This window comes from Somniosus microcephalus, chromosome 27 (genome assembly GCF_052327205.1).
Source record: "Somniosus microcephalus isolate GS21.2 chromosome 27, FLI_Smic_1.0, whole genome shotgun sequence".
NCBI classification, from domain to species: domain Eukaryota; kingdom Metazoa; phylum Chordata; class Chondrichthyes; order Squaliformes; family Somniosidae; genus Somniosus; species Somniosus microcephalus.
The window spans coordinates 40605017-40618740 of NC_141013.1; positions in this window are offsets into that span (position 1 = coordinate 40605017).

Sequence of the window (13724 nt, forward strand, 5' to 3'; positions counted from 1 at the left end):
TCCGAGTGCCGCTTACTCTTTGATGCCTGTGCTCCCGACGTGAGTACTGAAGTGTCAACGGAGATAAAAAAATAAGCTGAGAACCGCATCTAATTACAATGATTTGCATGCTTACAACGGCCATTACCCTTTGGGAATGTTGTGGTACATGATGTGTAAGACAGCTAATGTTCAATTTGACCTGTCACCACCTCGAAAATAGTAGCTCATTCAAACAACTCCACCTAAAATGGATGGTGTGCAATGGTCCTTTCCCACAGTCATTAATATTGATGTGAAAGGCTTGTTGTACGTCAATTCATCAAGTGTTACCTGATTTCCAGGGATGGTACATGACAGCTACAGCCTCAGGGATCAATTCATGTTCTTCTCACGCATTTATTCTATTCAAACGCTCATCATGATCTACCAGGAGTAATGAAATCATTTTTGATTTTTACATTAATTTATTAAAATAACTGGGGAGACTTTCCAATGTGTGCCTGGAGACTTGGTGGTGCAGTGTGTTAGGCCAGTGCCCTTTCACCCCTGGGCCCCACACTCGCTAACCCGGGCTGAAAGTCTCTTCCCCATCAGCTGTGAGATCCCTGTATGAAATGAGATTGGAAATTAACTCATTTCCGAGTGGGCAGTGAAACTACAGCATGAAATTTCCCTTACGATCAATATCAATTGGCAATCTCATTCGGAGAGGTCATAAGGATAGCTATTGTGGGTTGTACATCATTCTTCGGAGGCCTAAGTTAGTCGTGCCAGAGTAATACTCTGCATCTGGTGTTGTTCTTGACTTGAGGCTGCTTAAGTTTTGGGGTGCCAGAAATGAGAAATTATTCCATTACTCAGGGTTGATATTCCACACCTTATAGTTCCCCAATATGTATAATATCGAATAATATATGAATAAAACTGAATTAAGATGACCTCATGTCACAGAGATCTCAGTAAGATTATTGCATTTTAATTTTATATAGTGACTTCAGTTTAAAAAGGGTGAGGGAGGAAGCGAATGAAAGATTCCAATTTGCTAATTTAATGGTTAATGTCTTATTTAACAGCCGTGGCACAGGGGTAGCACTCTCGCCTCAGAGTCAGAAGGTCAGGAGTTCAAGCCCGACTCCAGAATGTATACACATAGAAACATAGAAGATAGGAGCAGGAGTAGGCCATTCGGCCCCTCGAGCCTGCTCCACCATTTAATGAGATCATGGCTGATCATCCAAATTCAGTACCCTGTCCCTGCTTTCTCCCCATATCCCTTGATCACTTTAGCCTTAAGAAATATATCCAACTCCTTCTTGAATATATTTAATAACTTGGCCTCAACTGCCTTCTGTGGTAGAGAATTCCACAGGTTCACCACTCTGGGTGAAGAAATTCCTCCTCATTTCTGTCCTAAATGGCTTACCCCTTATCCTTAGACTGTGACCCCTGGTTCTGGACTCCCCGGCCATCGGGAACATCCTTCCTGCATCTAGTCTATCTAGTCCTGTTAGAATTTTATAAGTTTCAATGAGATCCCCTCTCATTCTTTTAAACTCTAGTGAATACAAGCCCAATCGACCCAATCTCTCTTCATACGTCATTCCTGCCATCCCAGGTATCAGCCTGGTGAATCTTCACTGCACTCCCTCCATGGCAAGAACATCCTTCCTCAGATAAGGCGACCAAAACTGCACACAATACTCAAGGTGTGGTCTCACCAAGACAACTGCAGCAAGACATCCTTGCTCCTGTACTCGAATCCTCTCGCTATGAAGGCCAACATACCATTTGCCTTCTTAACCGCCTGCTGCACCTGCATGCTTACCTTCAGCGACTGGTGCACAAGGACACCCAGGTCTCGCTGCACTTCCCCTTTTCCCTATCTATTGCCGTTCAAATAATAATCTGTCTTCCTGTTTTTGCCACCAAAGTGGATAACCTCGCATTTATCCACATTATACTGCATCTGCCATGCATCTGCCCAATCACCCAACCTGTCCAAATCATACTGGAGTTTCTCGGCATCCTCCTCACAGCACACACGCCCACCCAGCTTTGTGTCATCTGCAAACTTGGAGATATTACATCTAGTTCCCTCGTCTAGATCATTAATATATGATCCAGGCTGACACTCCAGTACCAGTACTGAGGGAGTGCTGCACTGTCGGAGGTGCTGCCTCTCAGATGAGATGTTAAACTCTCAGGTGGATGTAAAAGATCCCAGGACATAAAAGAGCAGGGGAGCTCTCCCGGTGTCCTGGCCAATTGTTATCCCTCAATCAACAGCACTAAAAACATTGGCCCAGAAATTCGGGTCTCCACAGGTGAATACGCACGGGGTACTCAACACGTAGGCCCAATGGAAGTGCTGGTTTCGTGCATGCACTGCGCATGCGTGGGAAACCGGCACTTCCGTTCCCCTGAAAGAAGGGGTTCAGAGGTGGAACGCATGCGCAGGAGAGGCAGCGCATGCGCATCGAACTTACGTTTTTTTTGCAGGTTTTCCCGGGAGGGTAAGTCTCCAGGAGTTAGACATTTAAAAAGCAGGCACAAGGCCTGCTTTTTACAAGGTACAGTAAGTGGTGAATTAATTCAAATTAAAACATTTTTTCCACGGGTTTATTATTTTTAAATACTTTAAAGAAAGATAAGTTTATTTTTAGCCCCGTTAGAAAATGTAATTAATTTTTTCAAAAATTTAAATTATTGTTTAAAATAGTTATTTCATGTGATTTATAGTTTATTTTTAAAATGTGATTTTTTAAAAAATTTATTTGAAGATTTAGTGATGTTTTGGGGCTTATAGTATTTATAGGTTTGACAGCTCTTCCTGTCAAACTTATGAATGAAGCATTCCCTGCTGCCATTGGCTCTCCATGGCCCACGTGATCCCAGGGGACGCTTCGAACTAACTGCGCCCCTGGAATACGCAAGCACTGCGCGCCGGCAGTTGGAGGAGGCCCAGGATTGGAATCCCACGCGGGCCCACAGCTCAACGACCGGCGCGGTAGGTAAGTGCAGGTCGGGGGCTTGCACCCGCGGGAAGCCCCCGACCCGAATTTCTGGGCCAGAATCTCATGGTCGTTTATCTCATTGCTATTTGTGGGAGCTTGCTGTGGGCAAATTGGCTGCTGCATTTCCCTACATTACAACAGTGACTACACTTCAAAAATACTTTGTTGGCTGTAAAGCACTTTGAGACGTCCTGAGGTCGTGAAAGGTGCTATATAAATGCAAGTCTTTCTTTTTCTATGGGGCAACAGCTGTAGATAATTGAAAAGTTTGTTATGTTAGGGATAAAAGAGGTCGGATTGGGGTTTATGTGGGACACTCTTCCACTGGTGGGATCGTGCTATGTATTTTACCAATTACTTTTACAATTATAGTTTATTTTAGTGCCTCACATTTGCTGTAAGTTATTAATATTACTTGAGGCATTTCATGGCCTCCTTACGAAAAATTTGAATATATTTTAAATTTCAAATCAAATTAATTTATTTAATCATCAGAATATTTCATTCATTGAATTCCAGGGAAGGGTTCATTCCCTGCTAAGTGTGAGCTCTTTAATTTTAATGGTTTCCATTCAACGCTCGGAGGGAGTGCATGTCAGGAAATTGAAATCGCACAGCCCATAATTTGCCTCCACTATGGGCAGAAACTCACGGGCTGCGCATCAATGCGTTCCTGAGATGTTGGGGGCGGGGGAGCGAAACGGGTGGAAGCAAATCATCCGCTCATTACTGACTCCAACAGAAGGGGAAACCAGGCGGGGCGGCCGATTCGCTATTGCCCGTTTTACATTGAACTTTACCCCCCACTTGCGCTCTCTTTGACTTCCACTCTCTGCGTGAGCACCAGATCGCCCCTCACATAAGTAGCGCATCAGTGCTTAACGTCTTCGCTCAACCTTAATTCAAACGCTATTTGATTTTAAATGGGCGAAAGGTTCTGTTAAAACAGTGCGCAAAGTCATAGGGGGAAAAATTCAGTATCGCCCCGTTTGGGGCGCCATTATCGGCCGTGCGCAAAGTTTAGCGCCTGGCGCTAATTATCGCCTCCAACAGCAAACTTGGCTTTTATCGCCCCTGGAGGTGATTGGAGCGCTAAATCAGGCGCTTCACACCTCTCAAGGCGCAAAGGCCGAGGAGCGAGGCGCTACCTCAGAGCGCTGGCGAAGCAAGGAAGGGCAAATCAAAATAAACCTGCAAAGTGCTGCTCAGTACCCAAAACTCCTTCACACAGCGTTGAATCTCTCCAGAAGTCTCTGGGCTAGATTTTCAGTATAGGCAGTTTTGGGGCGCTAGCTTTAGCGCCCGCCCGAAGTTAGCGCCCGCCCCAAAGTAGCGCCCCGTTGCCGGGAATTCAGTGGCTTCGCCCTAAGAGGTTGGTGGAGCGCTAAAAGAGGCGTTCCACTACTCTCTTTAGGCGCTAAGCCGGCGGTCCAGAGGGATAGCGCCCAGGCGGGGCGCAGCACGGGTGCGGTCATTTTTGCACTGACAGCAGACCCCGTGGTGCCGACCAGCTCTTAAAGGGGGAAGGGACGAATTGGTCTGCTGCCACGCCCTGCACACTGCAGCCTTGCAAAGAGGCCTCAACACTACTGCTCAGCCCCAGGGAGTCATGGCAACGCCAGAGAAGGCCCGTCAGCGTGCCCTGCGCTTCTCAGAGGGTGATCTGGGCATAATGGTCACAGCTCTGGAGGTGAGGCGCAAGATCTTGTTTCCAGAGAGTGGGAGGAATCCAACCCACCACGACTACACCAAAGCCTGGAAGCAGATCGCCCAGAGGGTGACGTTCACCGGCGAGGCCCCCAGGACCCACACACAATGCCGTAAGAAATACAACGATCTGACCAGGATTGTGAGGGTGAGTAGCCTTTCCAGTCTCCTCCTCATTCTTGCATGTACACCTGACATGATGGGCAAAGGGACCTGAAAGTCCTTTTGGCCAGCCCTCAGCCAGCAGCATTGGGACAGTCATGAGCATCAAATGGCCATTCGGCACTCTACACTTTGGCCAAGCTATTCCACCATGGGAGGCAGTGGACAGTACATCAGGGCTTCACTCTGTCCAAGCTATTCCACCATGGGAGGCAGTGCACACTACATCAGGGCTTCACTGCGCACTTACAGCCCGTCCTTTCTCTTGCAGGCTAAAGTAGCGTTTAATCGCCAGGCCCGTGCCAGGGGTGGCCGCGCCAAGCTGCAGAAGCTCACTCGGCTGGAGGAGCGCGTGTGTGTGCTCATGGGAGCACGTGTGATTGTCCCCACAGCGTGCGGTGTATCCGACCCTCCACTGCCCGGCAATGGTAAGGACCTCGCCTTTTGGCCCTCTCGCGTCGCACTGGCCCATCCGAGCTACCTCCTTTGCCACTGTCCCACCAATGCGCTGAATCCCACCAGTCCTAACTCCCTCGCTGACGCCGTCTCCTCACTCTGAAGCTACTCTTGTGCATTCCTGCTTTCAGCTGGTGACGACCAGGACCCTGAGGCTGCCAGTGACAGCACCTCCAACCAGGAGGAGGAGGAGGAGCAAGCCGGACCTTCGGGGGAACAGTCACGTCCCGCAGGAGAGGAGGAAATGCTCGACACCTCCTCACTGGACGAGTGCCTGGAGGAACTGTCGCAGGGCAATGCAGCTTCTGGGACCAGTGGCGTCCAGCCACCCAGCAGCCGTGCGCGTGGCCCGCGGCCTTCCCCCCAAAGGGGGGAAGGATCAGAGGGGAGTGCTGCTGCTCGGCACACTCGCCGTCACCAACGCGGCAAGGGTCCCCTAGTTCGGCCCCCTCCTCCCCAGCGGGAGAGTCGCGACTCCAGTCCGGACACCTTCACTTCGGAGGAGGTGCGGAAGCTCGATCAGATGGCCGACGACTCGGACCGGCGCCACACGGAGCTCATGAGCGTGGTGGGGCGCATGCCTGAGGCCATCGAGTCGCTGGCGACCAGTGTGCGCGAGTTCGGGGCAGCAACTGCCGCGACTGGCCGCATGCTAACTGATGCCGTCAAGACCCTGGCGGATGTGATGCGCGCGCACACCAGGACCACAGGGCCACTCACTGCTGCCACACGCGCTGTCTCAGGCAGGCATCGCCAGGGCAGGCGCCGCGCTGGACCATCCCAGCAAGCCGGCCGTCGGCTGATTGCTGCGGATCCTGCAGTGCGGGCCCGGCCGAGTGCCACCACGCCACAGCACCAGCCAGCGCATCCCAGACGCCAGCTGGCCCACATTGCGCCATCCGTCGCCGCCATTCCCCCTCTGGGGCGTCAAGGGCAAGCGGCTGCAGCTGATGGTGGCCAGGCTCAGGTGCGCCACTCAGGAGACGGCCCCTCGAGGCCCAAACGCCGTGTAGGCCGCCCCCCAGCGGCATCTGGCGGAAGGGCATCTGAGCCTCAGGCGCCTTCCCCCAGCCTCGCAGCAGCCACTGGGCAGAGCTTGCGAAGGAGCAGCAGGCAGGGCAGGGGAGGCAAAATGCTGGCCAAGGTCTCGCCCTCGCGGGCCACTCAGTAGAGGGTGTGGCCAGCTTTCCTTTAATATGGCGGTGGCCATCTTTATTTTGCCCATGGTTGTGCTTTTGGAGGGCTTTTTTTTTGCGTTAGGCCGACGTTGAGGCCCGGTTTCAATAAAGGTGGAGTGGCTCCTCCCCAGTTTGTGGGAGTGAGTCGTTTGTTGGGCTTTTTGTGGGGCCCGTTTATTGTTTTTGGGGATTCATGTGGGAAGGGCTTTTCATTTTTGTTTAATAAAAAATTATCTTTATTCATGCAGTCTCCATGGTTGTTCTTCTTAGTGTTTGTTGGCTTCGCCGGCTGAGGGCTTGCGGAGCGGCTGCATTCATCTTCCCTCATGGCCCCTGGCCATTCCCTGACAGGGGGCTTAGAAGTACCGTGTAATAAGGTGGCGTCGTGCGGCCCTTGGCCCTGGTCGCTCCCTCCTGGGAACGTACTCCTGCTCCTCCTCCTCCTCCTCCTCCTCCTCCTCATGCTCCTCCTGCTCCTCCTCCTGAGGTGCTGGTCCAACGTCAGGTGGCAGTGCCTGAGTCCTGCGGATAGCCAGGTTGTGTAGCATGCAGCAAACCACCACAAATTGGGAGACCCGGTCCGGCGAATACTGGAGAGCTCCTCCGGAGCGATCAAGGCAGCGGAACCGCTGCTTGAGGACCCCAATAGTTAGCTCGATGATGTTGCGGGTGGTTTGATGGCTCTCGTTGTAGGCCTCTTCAGCAGCGGTCCTGGGCGCGCGGAGCGGGGTCATGAGCCAGGTGCACAAAGGATAGCCTTTGTCCCCGAGTAGCCATCCTCTTGGGGGAGGCTGTGCCTGGAACATGTCATGCACAGTACTCTGCCGCAGGATAAAGGCATCGTGGCTGCTGCCTGGGAAGCTGGCATTGACTGCCATGATGCGCTGCTTGTGGTCACAGACCAGCTGCACATTCAGAGAATGGTAGCCCTTCCTGTTGCGATACTGCTCGCCATGCTCCAGAGGGGCCCGCAAAGCCACATGCGTACAGTCAATGGCGCCCTGCACCAAGGGGAATTCCCCGAGTCTGGAAAATCCCAATGCGCGCTGATGCTGGCTCTCCAGGGCCATGGGGAAGGAGATGAATTGGCTTCTCCTTCTGAACAGTGCTTCGGTCACCTGGCGGATGCAGCGATGCGCGCCGTACTGGGAGATGTTTGCTATGTCCCCAGCAGCGTATTGGAAGGAGCCGGTGGCATAGAAGTTCAATGCCACCGTCACCTTCACTTCCACCGACAGAGACGTCCTGCACCTGAGCTTTGGCCGCAGATCTCGGCGAAGCAGGTGGCAGATCTCTGCAATCACCCCCTTTCGGAATCGGAGCCTTTTAACACATCGCGCGGCACTCATGTTTAGGTAGGAGCGCTGCTGGCGGTATAGCCTGACTGGGTAAGGCCTACGTGGCCGACGCCTGTAGCCCCCTCTGCCTCTAGCCAGGGCTGCCCCTCTCACAATGCGTCTGCGAGCCCTACGGACATGGAGCTGCAGCTCCGCGTTGGCACCCCATGCAACCCCCATCAAATCCTGGCAAACAGTCTAATTTCCAAATGGCCACTTGCAGCGCTATTGCCTGAGTCCAAAAATACCTGGCTCTTGCTGCTTGAAACCAGTTAGCTATCCTCCTTGTTGTGTCTCCAGAAATGCGTTGCACAAGACTGTTTTCAGAAAAAAGGATGGCCTTTATACTGGAGAGGACGTTCCCTTTAATTAGCGGCCCCCGGGGCCCGCGCTGGTTGTGTTGCGTTCCTTTTTCCAAACGCTCCGGCCGCCCGCCGCACAATGGGGCGGTCCGACTGAAGTTTGCAATCGGGGCGGCCAAAGGGCGTTGCACGAGGATGTGACGTCATTTTCTGCGCGCGCATCCGGGCGGGCGCTAAACTTTGCGCCGGCGCTAACGGGCAACTTAATTTGGGGCGGGGCGCAAACTGCGCTGCGCCCGGGTGCTACACGCATAGCGCCCGGAAATCACTTCTCTTAAGGCGCTAACTGCTGGCGCAAGCAACTGAAAATCTAGCCCTCTCTCTCTCTCTCTCTCAGAATGCGTGGTGCAAAAATGTCACCGACAAAAAAAGGCAGGAAGTGGTCGCCTTTAAATAGCGCTCCCCTAGTCCCTTCCTGACAGCATAACGCTCCCCTCAACCTGTCGTTGCTAGTGGCAGGCGGTAAGGGAGGGGGCGCCACTCAATATCTGGTCCGGGGCGCTAACGGGGCGTTGCGCACTCGACTGACGTCACAATCTGCCGGTGCAGGAGATCGTGGCGGTAGTGTTTAGCGCCGCCGCAAAATGTCTCGTTAATTTCGCGAGCGGCGCAAACATCGCCGCGCCCGGGCGCTAGTTGCTTTGTGCCCCATTATCGCCCTCTTAAGGCGCTAATGGGAGGCGCAAACAACTGAATTTTTCCCCCATAGAGTTATACAGCACAGAAAGAGGCCCTTCGGCCCATCGTGTCCGCGCTGGCCTTCGAGCCCTGTCTATTCTAATCCCATTTTCCAGCACTTGGTCCGTAGCCTTGTATGCTATGGCGTTTCAAGTGCTCATCTAAATGCTTCTTGAATGTTGTGAGGGTTCCTGCCTCTACCACCCTTTCAGGCAGTGAGTTCCAGATTCCAACCACCCTCTGGGTGAAAAGGTTTTTCCTCAAATCCCCTCTAAACCTCCTGCCCCTTACCTTGAAACTATGCCCCCTGGTTGTTGACCCCTCTACTAAGGGGAAAGGTTCCTTTCTATCTACCCTATCTATGCCCCTCATAATTTTGTACACCTCAATCAAGTCCCCCCTCAGCCTTCTCTGCTCCAAGGAAAACAACCCCAGCCTGTCCAGTCTCTCCTCATAACTGAAGCGCTCCAGCCCAGGTAACATCCTGGTGAATCTCCTCTGCACCCTCGCCAATGCAATCACATCCCTCCTATAGTGTGGTGACCAGAACTGCACACAGTATTCCAGCTGTGGCCTAACTAGCGTTTTGTACAGCTCCATCATAACCTCCCTGTTCTTATATTCTATGCCTCAGCTAATGAAGGCAAGTATCCCATATGCCTTTTTAAGCACTTTACCTACCTGTCCTGCTGCCTTCAACGATCTATGTACATGCACACCAAGGTCCCTCTGATCCTCTGTCCTTCCTAGGGTTCTACCATTCATTGTGTATTCCCTTGCCTTGTTAGTCCTCCCAAAATGCATCACCTCACACTTTTCAGGGTTAAATTCCATTTGCCACTGTTCTGCCCATCTGACCAACCCGTCCATATCGTCCTGTAGCCTGAGGCTTCCCTCCTCGCTATTTACCACTCCACCAATTTTCGTGTCATCTGCGAACTTACTGATCATACCTCCTACATTCATATCTAAATCATTAATGTACACTACAAACAGCAAAGGACTCAGCACTGATCCCTGCAGTACACCACTGGACTCAGGCTTTCAGTCACAGAAAAAACCTTCGACCATCACCCTCTGCCTCCTGCCACTAAGCCAATTTTGGATCCAATGTGCCAAATTGCCCTGGATCCCATGGGCTCTTACCTTCTTGACCAGTCTCCCATGCAGGACTTTGTCAAAAGCCTTACTGAAGTCCATGTAGCCTACATCAACTGCACTACCCTCATCCACACACCTAGGCACCCCCTCAAAAAATTCAATCAAATTGGTCAGACATGATCTCCCCCTGACAAAGCCATGCTGACTATCCTTGATTAATCCTTGCCTCTTCAAGTGGAGACTAATTCTGTCCCCCAGAATTTTTTCCAATAATTTCCCTACCACTGATGTTAGGCTCACTGGCCTGTAATTCCCTGGTTTATCCCTACTAGCCTTCTTGAATAATGGTACTACGTTAGCTGTCCTCCAGTCCTCTGGCACTGCCCCTGTGGCCAGAGAGGATCTGAAAAGGAACCTTAAACAAACACATTAAACCTTCGTACACTAACATCTCACTCAGTAACCTCTAGGCTGGTGTACTGTTTAACCACAGCTGCCCAAATGAAGGGATTTATTCAATGGTGTAGCTATTACAGTTTTTTGTAGATACTGTAGATTGCTTTATGTCACTCTCCAATCTGCTCTCCCCTCTCCCATTAGTAAGTTTCTTTGGCATCCACTAGGTGGCAGTGAATTGTAACCTTCATCACTTCCATAAATATTGTTAGTTTTAAGCTAAAAAGCAAAACCATCTTGGTTGGCCTGCTCCAGTACTTTTGTCACAGGTGAGCCTGTTAATTCCCACACAGTATTTACGAAAGGGGAAGTAAGCAGGGACCTGTGAAACAGTGGCAGTAGCTCCCTCTCTCTCACTGCGATTGCAGAAGCTGCACCACAGCTTATGGCAGCATCAACAAATTAAGGTTCATTCGAACAAAATAAGGGGCTCATTTCCCCAGGGCCCCACTGGCAGCACATGTGGGTCAGGAAGTGCAGCCTCATTCGCCCTGCACTCGAGTTCCAACAGGGGGGTTCTGTTGTGCGGAGGTGAACTTCGCTTCTTGTTTGCGCGAACCAGCAAATTTTAAAAGAAAAGAAAGAACTTGTATTTCTGCAGCCCCTTTCACAACCTCGGGACGTCTCAAAGCGCTTTACAGCCAATTAAGTACTTTTTTGAAGTGTAGTCACTGTTGTAATGTAGGAAACGCGACAGCCAATTTGCACACAGTAAGCTCCCAAAAACAGCAATTTGATAATGACCGGGTAATCTGTTATAGTGATGTTGATTCAGGGATAAATATTGGACAGGGCACTGGGGAGAACTCCCCTGCTCTTCTTTGAAATAGTGCCATGGGATCTTTTACGTCTACCAGCTTAACACCTCATCTGAAAGACAGCACCTACTGATAGTGCAGCGCTCCCTCAGCACTGCACTGAAGTGTCAGCCTAGATTATGTGCTCAAGTCTCTGGAGTGGGTCATGAACCCGTAGACCTTCTGACTCAGAGGTGAGCATGTTACCTGTAATGATATCAGCAAATAGTGATGGTATTTGCCTGTTTGATTATGATGCCTTACCAGCATATTTGCCTGATTGATTATTTATGCCTGACCAGCAGAGGGCATGTGAGAGACAAGCAGTTTAGTTTTAGTTTCGTTTTTAGATGGATCTCTAAGATGGTGTCTCCTGTAATGCTGTTAACTGAGTTGAACATACTTTAGATAAAAAGTCATTCTCTTTCATGAATGTGTCATCATTGAACCCACATACAAATCAATACATTACCCACCAAGCCATGGCTGAAAGCAGACAAGCTGTGCCCTCTGCTGAATGTTGATCCCTGGACGACTTCGAAGACATTACCCGCAGCTGGGAAGGCGATAACACCAATAAATTTTAATGCTAGTAGCTCCTTCCAGGTCACTGCTGGGGTCATCAGTAAAATCACCCATTCTGCTGTCACAGAGACCTATCGAGTTAGATATATTTCTTAAGGCTAAAGGGATCAAGGGATATGGGGAGGAAGCAGGGACAGGGTACTGAATTTGGATGATCAGCCATGATCTCATTAAATGGTGGAGCAGGCCCGAGGGGCCGAATGGCCTACTCCTGCTCCAATCTTCTATGTTTCTATGAAGCAAAGGGAAATATTTCATAACTTCCCCAGCGGAAAGGACCCAGCAACTGGAGAGGCCTCAGGACTTTTTATGACTGGCATGGTTTCCAAGAGTGCCGAGCATCTATGGTGCCCATGTGGTCATCAGGGATCCAATTGTGCACACCAAGGTTTACATGAACAGGAAGGGAAATGTGCAGGTGACTACTGACCACACAAATACCATCCTACACATCGGTGCCCATTCAACAGCAACTTGTATTTATATAGCGCCTTCAGCGTAGTGAAATGTCCCCAGGCGCGTCACAGGAGTGTTATAAAACTAAATTTGACACCGAGCCACATAAAGAGAAATTAGGGCAGATGACTAAAAGCTTGGTCAAAGAGGTAGGTTTTAAGGAGCAACTTAAAGAAGGAAAGAGAGGCGGAGAGGTTTAGGGAAGGAATTCCAGAGCTTAGTGCCTTGGCAACAGAAGGCATGGCCACCAATGGTTGAGCGATTATAATCAGGGATGCTCAAGAGGCCAGAATTAGAGGAGCGCAGATACCCGGGGGGTTGTGGGGATGGAGGAGATTACAGAGATAGGGAGGGGCGAGGCCATGGAGGGATTTGAAAACAAGGATGAGAAATGTAAAATCAAAGCGTTGCTTAACCGGGAGCCAATGTAGGTCAGCGAGCACAGGGGTGATGGGCGAATGGGACTTGGTGCGAGTTAGGACACGGGCAGCCAAGTTTTGGATGGCTTTAAGTTTACATTGTGGTAGAATCTGGGAGGCCAGCCAGGAGCGCGTTGGAATAGTCAAGTCTAGAGGTAGCAAAGGCATGGATGAGGGTTTCAGCAGCGGATGGGCTGAGGCAAGGGCGGAGACGGGCGATGTTACGGAGGTTGAAATAGGCGGTCTTAGTTATGGCATGGAGATGTGGTTGGAAGCACATTTCAAGGTCAAATATGACACCAAGGTTGCGAACAGTCTGGTTCAGCCTCAGACAGAGCTTAGGAATAGGGATGGAGTCGGTGTCTAGGGAACGGAGTTTGTGGAGGGGATCGAAGGCAATGGCTTCAGTCTTCCCAATATTTAGTTGTTGTAGAATGAAAGATTCCCTGAGGAGCTTTCATTCTACAACAGTTTGCCACACCTCAACCCCAATAGAATGAATGGATGGCTTCTAGGAGCTCAGGACTACCCTTTGCAGCCCTGGGTGAGGAGGCCTATCGCACAGCAGCAGAGCAACAATACAATGAGGCCCATGCCCGCACTAACCGAGTTACTCTAGAACACAACCTAGGCATGATCAAGCCATGAGGTTTCCTGAGGTTCAGCAATTGAAACTGAACGCAGTACTCCAGATCTGATGTCATTGGGGCCTGACTGAAATATTAAGCCGAGGCCTGAGTGGAGAAGCTGTCATGGTCTCCCTCAGGCCAAACTAGTGTCAAGGGGAGGCAGGGCCAGAGGCAGCTCAGAAAGGTAAGTGAATTTTATTTTTGTTTTGTTTCCTTGTGGGGCAAGGAGGAGCAGAAGGGTTCGTCTGCAGTCCACAGGGCAACCATGGGCCTGCCCTGCCCCGGCCATACCTTCACCGAAGCGTACGAGAGCATGGGCCTTACACTAAACATCCGTAAGACAAGGGTCCTCTACCAACCTGCCCCCGCCACACAGTACTGCTCCCCGATTATCGAAGTCCATGA